Source organism: Rhamphochromis sp. 'chilingali' (assembly GCF_963969265.1).
Source record: "Rhamphochromis sp. 'chilingali' genome assembly, chromosome: 18".
NCBI classification, from domain to species: domain Eukaryota; kingdom Metazoa; phylum Chordata; class Actinopteri; order Cichliformes; family Cichlidae; genus Rhamphochromis; species Rhamphochromis sp. 'chilingali'.
The window spans coordinates 18,841,520-18,861,019 of record NC_137945.1 but is presented as its reverse complement, the minus strand read 5'-3'; positions in this window follow the sequence as shown (position 1 = coordinate 18,861,019).

Sequence of the window (19,500 nt, the reverse complement as noted above, 5' to 3'; positions counted from 1 at the left end):
GCTCAGTGCTGTCACAGTCTGCTGCATGGGGTGGGAGACGTTGTCCAACAGGGATGAATAAAACCAAGGACTTAGCACTTTAATTTGAAATATTGAATCACAAACCTGACATTTGCTTTGTATTACAATTCTCATTAGTATTTTACTTCTTAACAAATGCTACAGAATAATATGCTTTTTCTCAATTTTCCCACCCCACTGTACAGGGAGTGCAGAATTATTAGGCAAGTTGTATTTTTGAGGGATAATTTTATTATTGAACAACAACCATGTTCTCAATGAACCCAAAAAACTCATTAATATCAAAGCTGAATGTTTTTGGAAGTAGTTTTTAGTTTGTTTTTAGTTTTAGCTATTTTAGGGGGATATCTGTGTGTGCAGGTGACTATTACTGTGCATAATTATTAGGCAACTTAACAAAAAACAAATATATACCCATTTCAATTATTTATTTTTACCAGTGAAACCAATATAACATCTCCACATTCACAAATATACATTTCTGACATTCAAAAACAAAACAAAAACAAATCAGCGACCAATATAGCCACCTTTCTTTGCAAGGACACTCAAAAGCCTGCCATCCATGGATTCTGTCAGTGTTTTGATCTGTTCACCATCAACATTGCGTGCAGCAGCAACCACAGCCTCCCAGACACTGTTCAGAGAGGTGTACTGTTTTCCCTCCTTGTAAATCTCACATTTGATGATGGACCACAGGTTCTCAATGGGGTTCAGATCAGGTGAACAAGGGGGCCATGTCATTAGTTTTCCTTTTTTTATACCCTTTCTTGCCAGCCACGCTGTGGAGTACTTGGATGCGTGTGATGGAGCATTGTCCTGCATGAAAATCATGTTTTTCTTGAAGGATGCAGACTTCTTCCTGTACCACTGCTTGAAGAAGGTGTCTTCCAGAAACTGGCAGTAGGACTGGGAGTTGAGCTTGACTCCATCCTCAACCCGAAAAGGCCCCACAAGCTCATCTTTGATGATACCAGCCCAAACCAGTACTCCACCTCCACCTTGCTGGCGTCTGAGTCGGACTGGAGCTCTCTGCCCTTTACCAATCCAGCCACGGGCCCATCCATCTGGCCCATCAAGACTCACTCTCATTTCATCAGTCCATAAAACCTTAGAAAAACCAGTCTTGAGATATTTCTTGGCCCAGTCTTGACGTTTCAGCTTGTGTGTCTTGTTCAGTGGTGGTCGTCTTTCAGCCTTTCTTACCTTGGCCATGTCTCTGAGTATTGCACACCTTGTGCTTTTGGGCACTCCAGTGATGTTGCAGCTCTGAAATATGGCCAAACTGGTGGCAAGTGGCATCTTGGCAGCTGCACGCTTGACTTTTCCCAGTTCATGGGCAGTTATTTTGCGCCTTGGTTTTTCCACACGCTTCTTGCGACCCTGTTGACTATTTTGAATGAAACGCTTGATTGTTCGATGATCACGCTTCAGAAGCTTTGCAATTTTGAGACTGCTGCATCCCTCTGCAAGATATCTCACTATTTTTGACTTTTCTGAGCCTGTCAAGTCCTTCTTTTGACCCATTTTGCCAAAGGAAAGGACGTTGCCTAATAATTATGCACACCTGATATAGGGTGTTGATGTCATTAGACCACACCCCTTCTCATTACAGAGATGCACATCACTAATATGCTTAATTGGTAGTAGGCTTTCGAGCCTATACAGCTTGGAGTAAGACAACATGCATAAAGAGGATGATGTGGACAAAATACTCATTTGCCTAATAATTCTGCACTCCCTGTAGATCGATCATCAGGTGATTAGAAGTGGAGCACATTTATTTAAAGGTGTCATTATTAATTTTGCGACTTTTAACCATCGAGGGTCCATCAAAAGCAGTCCACAAATAAAACTATTGATCACAAACCCGCACCTCTTCGTCTCCCGCGCGCACATGCTCTTCTAAAATATGCATTGTGAATCCACATCTGCTATGAGCTGGATGCCCCTGCATCATGCTTGGGTGATACAATTTATATCATTTCAGGGGAATGGGTGAAAATCAATAAGATTTAGTTTGCAGCCTAATTCATTCTCAAGGTTTCGATAAAATGTGTGACTAATGAGGGAAAAATGTAAATGTTATGAAGTTTCACTTCATCACCACCACCACCTCCTCCTCCTCAATCCCGCTGCAGCCATAATTGAAGTTCAGAAAGTCAATAAACTATGTGCAGAAATTATTTTAGCTCCATCGTCTCTATTTTCTGACTTTTGTGACTTTTGCCAAAAAATATATAAAAACAGAGATGTGCATTCTTTTCTAACAGGCAACTTTTCTTGCAAGTAAGCTAAGCAGAAGTCTCTAGATACAGTATATTTTCCCTAATGTTAAATTAAAAAGCACTAAAGCGGGACTGTTCCACCCTTAACTGGCTTGCTCAGAAGAATCCCTATTAGTGAACGCTGTTTAAAATGAAACCACATCTTTTGGCCCCTTTTGCAAAGTAAACAGTTACAATGAAAGGAGAAAAACAACTACTGATGTTTTCAGAAATATTTTTCTTGGATAAATATTAAAAGTCATTCGTAACTTTGATCTTAGTGCTTCTGAGCATTTCCTACATCAAGGAAACTACCCACTTTTCATTCCACCTGTCAACTGCCACAATCTGTTTTTATTTCTAGCTACCATCTCTGTCTGGGATGGAAATAAGCTTCCCAGACCGAGTTAACTGCTACTGAGCTATTGTCAAGTATGTTTGGGATATGAAAAAACACTGTGAAGTAACTTTTTGGTTGTGATTTTTGTGGTGTTGCATTATTCACTGAACGCAAATAAAAATAACATCAGAGGTGGGGAAGTGTTTCTGTAAGAATAAAGTCACCACGGAGGGCGTGATATAAACAGAGTGCAAACCTTCAGCCTCCATTATGATGTCTTGTACTGTTTAGAATAATTAGCGGGCATTATTGTGGATTGCATGCATATTTATGGTGTGTGCCAGGTGAAATGTGGAACTGTAAGCTCAGTATTGATCATGTAATGTCCTTCATCAATGTCAGCCTCACAGCATCGTAATCAGCCAAGCAAGGAGTAATTAGTACTGAGGTGTGATTGACACATGGAAAGTAACCAGACAACTGCTCACTTTGTGGTTCATTTTTGTGTCTGCAGAATGTATATTTGGCAGATAGTTGTTTTTACTGCATGCCAGACTTTCTTGGAATTTTTTAAAGTGGTCTTAAGCAATAGGTCTCCAGCCTTTCCAAAGTTCAAGCATGAAAGCACCTAGCTCAAAGGATGAACCGGTATTGTACCTCTACATAACAGATAACTCAGTGAAAAGCCAATTTTGAATCGCATCTTTCTAAAAAAAAAAAAATACCTACAGCAGATAAACAATATCTGAAAGTCATATCCTTTAGCAATAGGAAAAAATCCAGCAAAGACCTGACACAGGACCTAAAAGATGCATTTGACCCTTCAGTTGATCCATCTACTGTTCACTGAAGCCTCATCAGAAATGGTCTCAGTGGAAGTGTTGCTGTCAAGAAGCCATTCTTATGGAAGGGAAACAGGAAGAAAAGGGGGAGTGTGCCAGATTACAGAGGAACTGGCCTAAAAATCTGTGGCGACAAGTCTTATGGAGTCATGAATCCAAATTTGAAAAATGTTGGTTCAAATCATTTCCACTATTTACAGAGGAGGTCAAGAGAGAGATACAACAGTAAGTCCAGAGCTCTCATGGTTTGAAGTGCATTTCAGCCAGTGGTGTTGAAGATCTTGGAATCGAATAATATTAATGGAAGTATGAAATACAGTTGGATCTTGATTCATAATGAAATACCATGACAGTCATGGATTGGCCTCCCCAGAGCCCAGACCTCAGCATTACTGAAGCAATGTGAGATCATCTTGACTGAGAACAGAACGAAAGGCAGCCGACATCCAAAGAAGAGCTTTAAATGTCCTCAAGAAGAACTCTTCCTGGAGACTACTGAAAGAAATTACAGGAAAACCTCTCTAAGGAAGTTTAAGCTGTGTTAAAGAATAAAGGATAAAGTTTTGTCTTTCAACCTCTGTTGTTAGCCTATATACTGTATTTCCTGTTTGCACATGCTTCAATACCCTGCACCCATTTTCCTAGCTAATTATAAAGCAATTACCTTTGCAGAGTAAGTTTAAAGCAATGGGTGTGTTGGACTGGTCTGTAAAAAAAGCCCCCACTGGTTTGTGCTCATCCTCCACTTCAGCATTATGGCTGTAGCTATGTTGCTTTTGTGGAAACAGAAGCCTAAATAATTACATCAAAATGCTAATAGCATCAAGCTTGGTTAGCAAGGTGCAACAGTAGGCTGTATAGAAACATATAACAATGGAGCACAGTTTCTTGCTTATTAGTCCACTTACTGCACAGGAAGTCAAACCCATTTGTCATATAATTGCATTAAAATTACTCCAAACAGTACACATGGCCCAGTTCAGTGAACACGCTTAGGTAAACTCAAGAACATAGCTATAAGCTAACAGTGTAAATATCCAGCTGTCAGTCAAAGTAACCTATTGATAGTAAGCTATAAGCTATTATCAGCCTTTAACAATGTGAGTTAAAAAAAATGCACCACTGGTATTAGTAAGGGGTCAAATAAAGGAAACCATTTTCTTGTACAAAGCTAGAAGCGGGCGTATTTCTGCTCTAAAATTGGGAATTTCAATGTTGGTGCACTTTATAGGGATTGGCTTGCTTTAGGAACCAGCCTCAAGTGGCCTATACAAGAACTGCAGCTTTCAGCACTTTTGCACTGTCTTTTCATTTTCATTTTTCAGCTGCAAAGGTTGCCGCTTCATGTGTGTGTGAGGATGTGGTGAGTTGATGAGGACGCGTCTAGAGGCAGGAGAGTAAGGGGTGGGGGGGAACATCTTTAATCTGACAGAAATGCATCCAGGCAGAGGAGCTGAGGAACCATGCAGGAAGACAACAGTGATCTATGAGTGCTGAAAACAGCCCAGATGCAGGTAAATGGATGAGAGGCACACTGTTTCTGCTACTGACATTAAAGGAGAATTCCACCCTCAGATTCGCTCTCGCTATATATCATCAGCTTGTGATACTCAGTGAATCTTTATGATAAAGTGCTGTAAATTAGTTTTTGTAAACACTTGCATGAAGTAGCCTATAACTTTCCGAGCCTGCCTTGCATTATCGCACAAGAAACTTGCCTCGACTTGTTGCAGTCAGCTGAGATTTATGGTTAAAGTAGGATTTTTTTTTATGTTAGTTATAACTGTCTGAGAAAGAGGAGGGTTTTCTACAACATGTTTATGGCTGCATTGCATTTTGGACCCCTGAGGTTACAGGTCAGTAAAGAGTGGCCGTTTGCTTCCCAGTGGAGTTTTATGATTGACAAATTTCTCTCTGCTCAGATGCTCAAAACCATACCAAATAAAACATAGCTATACTTAATATATTTGAAATACCTATGGCCGGTTATAAACAGCAGGCTGACAAATACGAGGTACAGTGTATGTAGCCGTTTAACAATGCCTCTCGCTGTGAGGCTGAGCATCTTTCAGGTTTAAACAGGAGGCTCTTAAACTTCTCAAGCAACTGTCATCTTAGCTTCATTTAAACAATGTTTCGATTGCAGCATTTCCTTGCAGTTATTTTATACTCTGACCAACTCCCTCTTCATCACCACAGAGGCTGATAAAACCCCAAAGAGAGGAAAATCATGAATTTTAAAAAGAAATAAAACTGTTTCTCCTGATTTGGTAAGAAAGCAGAGAGTCGCTGAGGAGCAGTGATTTAATAAGTTCCCAGTGCATGAGTAGTTATATTATGCAGATTTAGTTTGGCATTATAAATATATCTGGTTAAAATTCACATTTTATTATGACTAAATTCCTGATATTTGCTTAAAATCAGTGCAACACTTTAACTGATTCATAACAAGGCGCAGTGGTATTCATCAATGGAAAGGTTAACAGCATGCAGAAAGATTTTGGCTTAAAAATGGTGTATCGTGGGCTTTTCATTAAAGCTGTAATAATCGCTAAGTGTTAACAGTGGATATGTACAAATTGGTGCTCTTCAGGACTCTGCATGAAGAGTTTTGGTATTCCTATTTGTACATTGTTTTAAAAATAGTACAATAAGTTAGAAACCAGCTAATGAACACAGTGGTGCTTTTTTTGCTAAACATGTTTAGCAATTCAGAGATTTACTTCTAAATAATTGATAAATGTTAAATAATAAGTGCTGAAAGCTTGTAAGGAGGCTGTTTAGTACTGACATTTGTAGTTTAATCATTAAATACTAACCTCAATGAGACACTGCTGTAGCATGACTCCTCCCATGACACCGTAATGTTATAAAAGTTAGCGTGCATTAGCATCAGTGTTCTTAGCAAAAGCTGCAGTTTGCTAGCTGTACCTTGATCTCGCAAGTGCATCTTCTTTTGATGCTTGTTTTTGATGGGCTGCCACAGAGACTTGCCTCTGCATTGACCACAGCTTTCATTTAAGACAGCTGGGATTCATGGATAATCAGGGCTCCAGAGACTATCTCTCTCCGGTACTTACATCCTGCTAACAATGGCTCCAGATGTAATAGTGTAAGTTGCCGTGTGTGCTTGTGTCATAATTACTGCCAATATTCATAGTAATTCCATAAACACACACACACATCTTTTCTCACTTTGTTACATTAGCATGCATCACCCAGCATCTGGATGATTTTTGACTTCAACATGTAAAATTACAGTGACTGAGCCATCCAGCCACATCGGTGGCACTGTAGACTGTGCCTATAGAGAGATTTTGTTTTACTGGTTTGGTTCACTTAAAACCACACTCTGTTCGCTCAGTGTGGCTCATGTGGGCTGGTGTGCGAGCTGTCAATCAGGCCTTCAGCAGACACACTGCCAGCTTTTCAGAGCAAAGAATACTGATCATTTTCAATATTTTTTTTAAAGTAAATTTTATTGAAATGTTTTTGTTTGACTATAAAAGACCCCTATGATGAACTCTATAAAGCTGAACCATGTTACCTCACACAGATCGGGATTAACTGGGCTTCGCCCTGGAGTCAGGCCTTGGGGAAGGGCTCACTGGGGAGCAGCTAGAGAGCTCATGGGGCTGGGCTCAGTCTGAAGGAACCACATGGTCTGTAAGAGCCACCAGCAGCTGGAGGGGCAGTAGGGGTGCAATGTGGATTGAGTGGCAATCAAAGGTGGAGGCCTTGGCAGACCATCTCCAGTTTCTGAAACTGGTTCTTGGGACATGAAATTTTACCTCTCTGGTAGAGAAGGAGTCTGAGCTTTTGTGTGCCAGAGAGACACTGGCTATTCTCCTGAAGAGGGTCTCAACTCTGTTTTGGAGTTACACATGGTGAGAGGTGGTAAGCAGGGGTAGGTATACTTGTATCCCCCCACCTCACTGGATCCCCAGTAGATGAGTGCTTCCCTTCACACTCGAATCTGCAGATGAGTCCACACTGTTGCCTGTACCTATATGCTGAACAACGGTTTAGAGCACCCAGGCTTATTTGACTCCCTTTGTGTTTTGCTGGGAGGTCTCTGTCTGGAGATTCCAATGTCCCACTGGCAGACTTCACATGGGACATGACAGTATGATCTAGGAGAGCATGACTAGGAGGAACAGCTGCAGGTCGATGATTGATTTTGTAATCATGCCATCAGATCTGGGGTTTTATGTCTTGGGCCCTCAGGTTAAGAGAAGACCAGGGCTGTCAACCTATCACCTCTTAAGTTAGATTAGCATGTCTGACAGGTGTGGCGTAGCCAATCATGTCATGAGGGTATGCTGGGAGTGTCTACCATAGGACCTAGTCCATAAGATCTCAGTGCCGAGGCAGCTCCATGGGGCAGTAAGGTGATAGTAACCCTAAAACCTGATGGTAGACACCAGAGATAAAGGAAACCAGCAAACTGAAGGAGTCCTGTTGAGCTTGGTTACCTTGTAGAGCTCCACAGGCAGATCACAGGTCAGTGAGGGAAAGGAGGAAGCCTTTTGGTTTGGCCCAAAGTGATTCTGGCAAACCATCACATGACACAGAAGGGGAAAATCATTTTCCAGCTCACACTGTCTATAGTAGCAGTGAATTGCTGCTGACTTCAACTGAAAATATAGTCAAGTGCTGGTAAAAATACTTTGAAGTCCTCCTCATTCCAAGTGACTTGCCTTCAGTGGTGGAAGTAGCATCTGGAGATGAAAGTAATGACTTGGACATCAATTGAGGTAATGTCATCGAGGTAGTTAACTGTTGATGGCAGGATCCATGAGGTGGATGAGATTAACCCCAAGTTCCTAAAGGCTCTGGATATGGGGTTTTTGGCATTTCTTACAGGGAGGAAGCCCCGGGGCAAATCCAAGACATGCTGGGGAGATTAGTAGGAAATATTTGCACTATATTATTTTTAAAAAATGCTAAGTACACATTTTTATTATTATTATTTGTTGTTTTTGCTTGTTTTGGTTTTTTTTTTTTTCAAAATGTTATCAAAATAATTTTTGTTACATACACTTCAAAAACAAATGTCCAAATGCAGACACACAACAGACATGCAGGTGAAATAAACGAAACATTATTAAAGAAGATACTAAAGAAGATGAGCCAAGAGTGCCGCAGGGAATAAACAGGTTCAGTCCAAACAAAACAGAAACCCTCAAAAGAGAAGAAGAAAAAATACCTGAACCCAAAACGTAAAACCACAAACACAAGAAACAACATAAGGTTAAGAATCAGGGAGGGAGCATGCAGGTTCAAAATAAAACAAACCTTAGAGGAGAAGAAAAAATACCTAATAAAAGCTGCCGTTCAAGACAGTATTTATGTATTCATTTATCAAACTGAACACCAGTGTTGGGTAAGTTACTTAAGTTTAACTTAGTTACATTACTAGTTACTTCTATCAAAAGTAACTCAGTTACTTCAAGTTACTCGTTACTTTCAAAGTAACTAGTTACTAGGGAAAGTAACTTTGGTTTTACTCAGAATTCTCTTCTTAATGTGTTGCGTCCGTAACTGGATACCCAGCAAGATTGCCAGTCTTCTAGCTTGCTTACTTGCCACAAGTGCACTGTGCCACCTACCAATAGAAAGTAAAAAATAATCTGCATATTTCCATGAGAAAAATCCCACGCCTGCACCGTCGTTGACCGCCGCCATGATTCTAGCCTACGTCACAACGTCATGTGCGCCTTTTACATCCAACACAAAAACTGCAGTCGTGGTGCTTTGATTGTTCTCAGAACTTGGAAATTCTGCCTTCCGAATAGGAAGATGTAGGTAACATCAGACTGCAGATGAGCTGTATACAGAGCTGGACTGGGACAGAAAATTGGCCCGGGCATTTTGACTAGAGACCAGCCCACCATTATAGGAAAAATCATAAGGCCTTTGAATGAAAATAAACACTGTTGTGACAGTGATGTACACTGTTTTGATGGTATATATGTATCAATCTATCAATCGTTTGTAGTAAGATTCAGATTTTTATTTGTTAAAAGCGAGACATTTTAAATGAGAATAAGAAAGTATTTCCTTGTGCCCCCCTCTCCCTGTTAATGCCCTACCTGCCCCCCTGGCAAAACTTTGCTAAACGTGCCCCTGCACAGTTACCAGCTGTCAGCTACATAAAAAAGGAACCTGGTGTTATTTGTCTCACAGAAACAGTTCATAACTTCCCTTCAACTCATTCATGTCACCTAAAAGGTAAACCTGTTTCTCCATCACAGCTCTGATGATTCAGTAAAGACGTCTCCTGGTTTCATCTTCATGTTTCCCTCTCACCAGATAACCAAACCGATATCACAACCAGCAGTTTTACAGCTGTGGCTCCAGCAAACATCAGCTGACAAAGAAAGTAATATCAAAAAAATTCTAACAACAGCTGATCAAGCTTAAACATGCTGCTGTTGTTTAACGCGACATCCACTGGTTTCTTCTTTCTGGCGCAAAGTGGGCAATAAACAAACAAGAGAGAAAAGCCGATCAGCTGATCACTGATCAGTTTCATGATTGAAGTAGAAACAGGAGAGGGAGGGGGGAGAATGAAAGAGGAATAGGCAGCTGTGCAGCGTAAAGACACAGAATAAATCCAGCTTTGTGCTTTTTTCATTGTAGCTGAAGTACAGGACAAACTGTTCCTTTTCACCTCAATAAGAAACGCGTAATATTTTTTCTGAATACGAGATGATTCCGTTTTTTACTGGACGGTTGGCAATTCTAATAATTAACCTTATGAACAAAATAAAGTTCAACATCAGTAACATAGCACCCACCCAGCTGTATAGAAACTCCGTCATGCTAGCTAGCATGCAGTACGAAAAAGTTAGCATAACGAAAATAAACTCCACCTAAACTTGGTTCATATCTGACCCAGATAGACTGCAGGTTATAACTTCTTACCTGAAGTTCTGTTCACCTGACACTCGGACCGGTGGCCGCTTCGGGTCTCTCCTCGTCCTGCGTCCCTTTTCCCTCATCCACTTGCTGGCCTCCACCACTTGCTAATGTTACTGAATCTGTTGAAGCTCCGCGATAGCCACCACAAGAAGTAACGAATAACAAGTCTATCTAAATCCCAGTAACGAGTAACACGTTCCTGATTTTGGCATAATAACTAGTTACCGTGTTTGTTACCACAATAACGTAGTTACTGTAACACGTTACTTAATAACGCGTTAGTCCCAACACTGCTGAACACACATTTATGCCTTAATTTGATGAGAAACTTCGTTTGATTCGCTTGTGTGGTTCATCCCAGTAGATGTACATTGATGCAATAGTGCAATAATACAATAATAGCTTGTTCTATCTATATAACCTGTCAAAAGAAACTCCAAGGGCCATGCTGGCATGCTTGCAGCACACAGTTCTTATGTGAGCTGTTGCATAGACAGGATGTGGCGTGTTTTCATCTCCTTGATGTTCCACAGACTCAAGCAACACACGGGAAAGGCAGGCAGGGAGGGAAGGAGAAGTTGCTTTGGGCCTTACAAATGACCTAGATACTTGAGTTTGAATTTCATTTACCTCTATCACAGCATCTGAGTGTACCTCGTTTTCCTTACACATCCATATGGCAACCATGGAGCTGGAGCGGATACAAAAACAGCCCACAGGTACGCTTTTTTAAAAAAAAATCAGCATTCACTCACTCCTTCACTCACTCACTTGTTCACTCACTCAAAATGAACAAGAGAACAGAAAGATAGAGCGAGAGGGACCTCCATGTTTCTTATCTCGGAGAACTTATCTGCTCAGTAGGTAAAATGTTTTGCAATAAGCAGGATTTGGCTGTAGCCAGGATAAGTTAGATGTTTGCTATTCTGCTCCAGGACTGAACATTTCCCTCCATGTAATGCAGAGGTTACAGGTGTTAACCACAGCCATTGGAAGTATTGATTAATCGGAAAGGCAGTTTGGCGAGGCTTCTTAGACCATAAAGTGGCTGATCAGAATTCTGGAGCTGCTAGTTCCAACGGTTTCTCGCTGAGCACGGAAGGAGAGGTGAAGAAATGGTGGAGACACATGGGAGAGAGAGAGAGAGAGAGAGAGAGAGAGAGGAGAATAGCAAGCAATGAGGGAGGTGGAGATAGGCGGGGTGGTGGGGAGAGAGAGCGATATGACACATGGGGTAAAGAACAGATGGGGATGATGGAGTGAGGATGAAAGTGTGAGGGAGAACAAGTGAAGAGAGGGAGAGGAATGAATCGCAAGGCAAAAAGAGATGTGAACTGAAGGCCAAGTAGTGTGGGTTATCATATCTGAACTGCGAGACATGAATCTCAATCCATCAATAAGCGCTGCATTTTGATAAAAATACCCCTGCTGCTCCTGGCCTTAATGGATAGTGTGCCGTTGAATGTGTCACTTTTACTCTTCCCCTGAAATACCAGAGAGAATAGGCCCCACTCCACAAAGAGATCTGGATCAAGGTCAGTGATCACATAAAAGGTAATAGTGGCCCTCACTCTCCATATACGTATGCTCTGAGTGCTAGGTGAATCTGAAAAGCTTGCTATTTCTAAATAATTTTCTCAGATATCCCACAGGTGTAGCTTGCTTTTCATAATTCAGAACTCCTGAGGCTGAACTGCAAGTTTTTTTTTCACTTGCATATTAAACAGATTTTTGCCTTTGCAAAGGTAGTCTCCTTGCTTAGGTATTCACTATATCCCTTTTACTCTTTAAACACAGCAATATACAGCAGATTTATTCAGCGCAAACTTTGTATTTAATTAATGGCACTAGTTTTGTAGTCATTATTTCACAAAAATGGTGGTAGACTTACTTGCTATTTGAAAGCATTGTGAGGTGATTCACAGCAATATTACAATACATTTCTATCTTAATCAGGAAGCTATAGACCTACGCAATTTAAAGACTAAACTGCTGAAATTTTTCCCACTGCTATGATAAATACAACATGTCTTTGTATCTCTGCTGCAAACCAACCTTTCTGCTGCTTAATTGCTGTCTGCATGCACTCAGCTTCAGCATCAGATAGATCTGGGCGTCTTCTTTGTTAGCTTTGTGTTGGCAAGTGGCTTTTCCTGGAGAGTTTGGATGTCACGTTCACAGCTGTTTCTGGACTGGGGACTGCTAGTACTTTGCCGTCCTTTTGAGGGAATACATTTTTTAAAATTCCACATATATTTTTACAACTCAAAGGTTATAAACAACACTTCTGTGTAGCTACTTTTGAAATTTTTTTCTCTGCCCAGATTAAAGGAAAACTCAGATAACAACATGATTTGCCTGATTTGTAACTGTAACGCGAATACTGAATTAACAGCAATAGTTAAAACTGCTCATCACGTGCTAGCTTTATTGCATTACTAACATAGTTAGCTTCAATCACTGGTTGAGAAATGCTCTGGCCAGTCGATTAAAGTCTTACTATTTGATTTGCTGGTAAAAATCAAACCACTTGTAAGAAACTTCACCAACTCTTGTTGCAGCTTGAGCCTTTGAGCTGGTATTTGTTTGTCCATCAGTTGTTCTGGCATTCAAAGAAGTTGTCCTTTTTCCGCTGGAACATTTTCATCTGGAATCTGCAGACATCTGTGATATAGATCAGTCAAAATGTCCTGAACATGTTTTGGTTCCTATACATTCATTGTAAACAATGAGCCCATGTTTAACAGTGTGGTACACATATGATGCCTCACTTGCAACTGTTTTATTGTTGTCTGCCATCTAGCACCTTTAGCGCGTGTAGCTTTCTCGTGCATTATAGCGGACTAATTCTGGGTTAAGTCATTGTCACCTCACCGGCCAATCGAAAACTCACAAACTGCAGAATGCTTTAGTTGACTCATTGCTGACGGGTTGAACCAGGTATGTTTTTCTTCCCATTGTTTGTTGTAGCTACACAGTCTTTTCTTTTTGGCAGGTTTATCCATATCCGTTTGTTTTCAGATTATACTACACAAAGCAAACTGAACCTTATTTTTACGAATCACGTATCACCCCTCACATCTGGTGTCCGTGACGGGTGTCACTGACGGCTGGGACTGGAAACACTTGCCTCGTACACCTCTAGTCAAATCAAATTTGGTATTTCTAAGAGTGCCATCTGTTGGTCAGAAAATGGTATTGCAGGTAACGGTCACTATACGGGACATTTAAGGTAGAATAAGGGAATGGCCAACCAATTTTGCTCATTATACAGGACGTCCCAGCAAAAACAGGACAGGACCCTACCTGTGGCTGATGTTTAAAGTTGCAAGCTGCAAGGACGTCGCTCTGGTGGCTGAAGCTTATGATCCTAGGGATGCAACCATCACTACCTGGTGATCCATGTTAACCTATTGTGAAGCTAGTATTGTGATTAAGAAAAAGACAAGAGCATGGCCAGGCTGCTTTTTCACTCCTTCATAGCCATGTTTAGTTGAGCCTAATATTATTGTGGGTTAGATTTATGTTTTGTTGGTATTTGTATCATTTGTGTAAACCGGCTTTTATCCTGTTGCCACCTTCTTTCATCATGCATCATTGCTGCTAAACTGCAACACAAGCCACTCCCGCTTTGCCCTAGTCTTTTCAATAACTAGAGCTATTAAAGGTTTATGCTATACAATGCGCCAGTGCTCATCATGTTTCCAGTCAGCTCTAAGCCTTCCTCTTCTGGGCCCTTGTCTGCAACAGATAATCAGGACACACTCAGTTAACTCAGTCACACACGTGTGCACAGACTCACACACACAGACGCACACAGAAATCTGTTGCTCCAAACCTCACGGTACATAAAACTAACATGAAAACACAAATTATATTGCGGCATCTGAAACGTTGTGTCACATTACTGAAAGATGTTGGGGGGGTAGGCAAACCAGCCACCCAAGAGCAGCAGGGGGATTTCATGCTGGCTTAAATTTGGGCACGCTGTCTTTATTGTTCCTCAGAGACCAAACTTTAAGTGAATTTCTCTACCAGGGGGGTTGTTCCGTGAGCAGCACATGCACGCATACTGGAGCGAACAGAGGCAGACATCTGCAATCTGCCAACGCCCCAGGTAAAACTTGGTCCTTCTCTGCGCTGTTCTCAAATGAGCGTTTTCATCCTGTGCTGTAACACCTTCCCGTCAGTGAGAATAATTCAAAACTGTCCTGTCATCTCGTGTGTCTGGAGACATCTGTATAATGCTTTGTTTAAGAGCTCTATTAGACTGGCTGACAGAATGAAGAAGATGTTTGTCCTCGTAACTTCTCATTTCGGATACCGATTCGAAGGCGAGATTAATTTAACGTCTTTATCCGCACTGTTTCTGTTTCAAGCCTTAAAAAAATATATGAAAAAAATATGCAAGTTATTATTAAGTTTGCATAGTTTCGGAAACAAGGCTTAAACCTTGAAAAACATACAAATACACGAGATTTCATCATGTTCAAAGCTCTGTGATGTGCTGTGACCCAAGCGGTGCATGTTTTCTTATGACTTCTGCCATGTTTCAAGGTGTAGTGAGCATGTTCGCTTTAGCAAAGCATGCACCGAAGCAAAAGTAATCAGCACTGCGGGAGTCTTTGGAGACCCCTCTCTAACAGGTTTGCAGGCAGACGTTTTAGGAGAACATGATATCCGGAAAGGAGGTATAGGTGATGGCAAAAGGTCCCCGTAGGAATGGCAGGTAGCTGACCTGGTGGCTTACAAGCTCGAGCTCGCGCTCCCATTTCACGCTTTGTGTTGCAGAAAGATTCAAGAGACAGTGGATACTATTCCCTGTGCTCTAGACTCCGCTGAGGTCCGATCAAAGATCTGAGCCTTTGATGTTTTAACCCCTGGCTGTTTGGAGGAAAAAAAAAAACACCCCTCCTCTGAACCAGATGGTGCCTGTTGCATGCTGGGAGCAGCCAGGCAGTGTTACGGGTCCCACCTGTGGTTTTAATTACAGTGCATGACGAGGGGATGCATTGGAGCGGAAGGAGATAGAAAAGTAGGGGTGACCCTCGCTGTTTGGTGAGGGCAAAAGCAGGAGGAGGCGATACTGTATCTTCACCTGTATGGATCACAAAGCTCAGACCTTTTTATCTCCCTCTGTCACACCGCTTCCTTTTCTCACTCTGCCGATATCCCATACTCCCATTCGACATACATTAAATGTGTTATTTGGTTAAGCGACTGGGATATACCTCACATTTACCTGCACGCGAGTCCAGCGATCGTGTTTTCAAAGGACCCTCTTTTCTTCGTCTCCCTTGCCTGTCACAAATCATCTAAATTCCATACACACGTCATATTCTCCCCCTGTCTGTCTTCTCCTCTCACTGGTGTATAATTTGTGCAGATCACTGTTGCTTCTCTGCATGGCTCTCCAGCTCCTCTACATGAATGAACTCATATCAGATTAAACTCGCACTCACTGATTTTGACCTACCCGCCCCTCCCCAGCATATACCACTCCTCACCGGGATCCCTAGGGTCCACACACCCGCCCCTCTCTCTCTCTTCTTTTTTGCCAACACCTCTCCTGCTATCCGTCTTTTGACATTTCGGCTCTTTCTGTCATGTTAGAGGTCCTACTGAGCGCTGAGGTGCTTCAGTGATATGATGGAGGGAGCTCAAAATTCCTTGCAGGCCCTTGTGTGAACAGTCACAGAGGTCCTGAATGCTTTCTGATGTTGCAGAGATTTTCTTGTGTTGCCACCGAGAAGGGGTGTTTCATTTTTACACAAATTTTCACAAAATGCTAGATTGTGGGGTTTTCTTTTTTCGGTAAGATTTTGCACCTGACAAGTCGTGAAAAGAATCTGAAATGCACGCGGTGTAAATTTAAGATCTCAAAAACCTTGAACCCTCTTTGGCATGCTCTCGAGCACATTACGCGTGTAATCTTTACTTATTTTGACCGCAGCTCTGCAAAAAAAAAAAAACGAGTGAGAGAAAAAAATCGTAAAGTTAGTTTTTATATCTCTGTAATATATTCAGCCAAGATTCTTGGGGAACTGTATATATTTTTTTTTCCTTTTTTCCCTTTCTCTCGGTGTCTCTGTGAGTGTGCGGAGCTGCGTGTCAGATCTGTGGGATGCCTGTAGGCTGCTCCCAAGAGAGGCACGGTGCACTCATCCAACACAAACAGGGTCACAAAACAACGACTCAGCCGCTTGTGTAGAGTTTACTTCAAATTAGCCCAACTCTTGTATAAGTGTGCTGCAGCCAATCAAGCTGATGTCATGTCAGACAATCAGTTGACAATGTGAGACAGAAGCAGAGATGATGCCAAAGGTAGAAGCTGAAACAGATTGCATCAGTAAAGTGAGCAGTCGCTTTTTTTTTAACAGCTATGTTTAGATAATTCAGCATTTACAGGAGCCAACTGTGAAACAATGTGCTAAATACTCCCCCGAATCACCAAGCTGATCTTTACGTGGCTTTTTTTTTTGTCAGATACACCAAATATTTCTCATTTCACAGATAAAAGCTTTGATTTTTTTTTCAGGCAGTCTAACTTGCTTGGGCGAGACAGATCATCATCGCTAAAAGGCATGTGAATGGGGCTCGCTGGACCTTCTTAGCATCACGAAGAGCTGCGATAAGCAGAATTAGCAGTGCAATTAATATTCCAGCCATATTTTCCAGGGAGGAAGCAGAGGGCACAGCAGCTGCTCCCATATGCAGACCTTGCTGTTATGACCGTGGGGGCGATGTCAGACACCCTACCCCTCACCACACCCTCACTTCCACCGCCCCACCTCACCCCCTCCCTGCACATCTCCCACCAAGCAGACTAAACCACCACCTCTCCCTCCACCTCCCATCTCTTCCCCTTTCTGATTTCTGTCCACCCTCATTTGCATCTTGACATCCCCCGTTGTTGTTTTTTTAACTTGTTAATCTCCTATCCTTTCTCAAAAATTATGGGTGAGCAGTCCGGGACCACCCTTCACTTCTGCGTGAGCAAGCATCCCACTCTGCTGACGTGCCCTTCAGCAAATCAGCGTCTGCCTCCCTGCTCCCGCTTTAAGGGAAATTCCCAGGATAAGGAAAGAAGCTGAGCATCATTATCGTGTTTCTAGTTCTTTTTGTTCTACCAAATATAATGGAATGAAAAAAGGCTGGAGAGCTAATTCTCCCGGTAATACTCCTTTAATTGAAGAGTGATTTTTACTCCTCCAGCAGCTTAACAAATCCCAGCGATTGCAGGTGGTCTGTGTTTCAGGCATAGCACCAATCGACCAAAAAAAAAGGGAAATGTATTATTCCTTGAATTCATGTACATGCCAAGCCAACATTTTCAGCGCTGATAAAGCAGAGTCTCAATTTAAAACAAACCCTTGTTTGTGCTCCCTGCACACTGTACATCTCGTACAGTTTTAGCCTATTGAATTGCCTTGGCCTGCAGTGCCCGGCAGGCCTGTGACACCTGCAGTATGAGAGCGACAGCAGCTCTGACCCGACAGCACTGTGACCTGTGTGTGAAGAGGGTGGGGATTGCACAAGTGCTGCAGGTCAGTGCAGTTCAATATTGACTGGTGAAAACTGTGCCCCAGATCCAAAATGTATTTTAATTCTAAATCGCCAGTGACCATAAATTCTTATTGGAAAAGTGACGAAATGAGGCAGCCGTTATCCGACAACACACTTGCAGTTTTATTATAAAACGATGACACCAAGAACAACGCTGTAAAGTAACTTACTGTCTAAATATGATGATTTAGGTAAATTAACTTGAAGAATAAGCATTAATTAGTTATAAACGCCTTTCATTCATTAGTGTTTGCCCCTCACAAACACTAATTACATAAAAATACAATAAATGTACAATTTTAAAATGAAGAATTTTTGCACATTATTTTTTTTCAACTGTATTCAAGTAATTTTTAACCACACATTGACTTTTTACATTTACCAGTTTAATGCTCATGTTCTTCTGTAAAAACAAAATAACACACTGGTAGATCATTATAAGGACATTACCGTTTTTTTACAGATTTCGTTTTTAACAGTGTATTTTTTGACTGTCATTCATTTTTTGTACAAAAAAAGTCTAGATAAAGTCATAATTTCATCTCATCTGTGTTTTATTGTTAGTCTGTTGTGACTGAGATGAGTGCTTTCATGTCAGCGCGCACATTATATTACACTCTGTCAATCACCTGACGCCTACTGGTGAGAACAGCAGTCTCAACCAGGAAATCATCTCTTAAAGAAACATTTTGCCTCAAAAAATGTATCATCAGATCTTCCTACTTTGGCTGATTTTGTCAGCAGGCGATTTGAGGATGGATTTGATGTTTTTTCTGTATTAAAAATAACAAAAGAACAAGAAAACGATTGAAAAATAAAATCGCATTGTGCAGCTGTGGGCTGAAAATGGATCGTACTCTTAAATTATATCAATATTCTAATTTAAACCCATAATTCTCTGTCCACTAAACCTGTACTCACCGATATACACACACATCCTAATCTTTCTGTGTGTTGCTATGGTAAAACTGACTTTCGTCCTTGTACTTTGTAGGAACACGAATGCTTCGTGCATAGAAGCATACATAGAAGCAAACGCATACATATATACGGCTACATCTGTGAGTCGTGAATTAATAAGAGAGGCTGGCATTGCAAAGTCAGGAGGAGAGTGTAATTGTGGCTGTAGTGAGACTGTTCCTTGACATGCAGTCACACCTGGGTGGTTGGCAGCACAGTGAGAAAGAGAGGATCCCCCACAGTCCGTGTTATTGGTATGCTGAAATACTGCAGTGTTACAGTGAGAGGAGAGAACAAGGAGGCTGTGGAGCGCATAGAAAGGGAGCATGTTCCGTTCCCGGGCTGTGAAACACAGTGAGAAGGGGAGACAAAGGGGGAACTTTACCGGCCCAACAAGACATGTGTCACAGCCTGAGGAGCAGTGACATGCATCTCCTCAATCTCCAGCACAGGTGACACGTCTTCAGTCTCTGTTCGGGATGTGACTGTCAGTGTTAAGCTGCTTGTTCTTTTTATTTTACAACACAAAAGTGCGCGTGTTGAAAAAAAAAACCCAATTGTGTTCTGCATTTTCGAC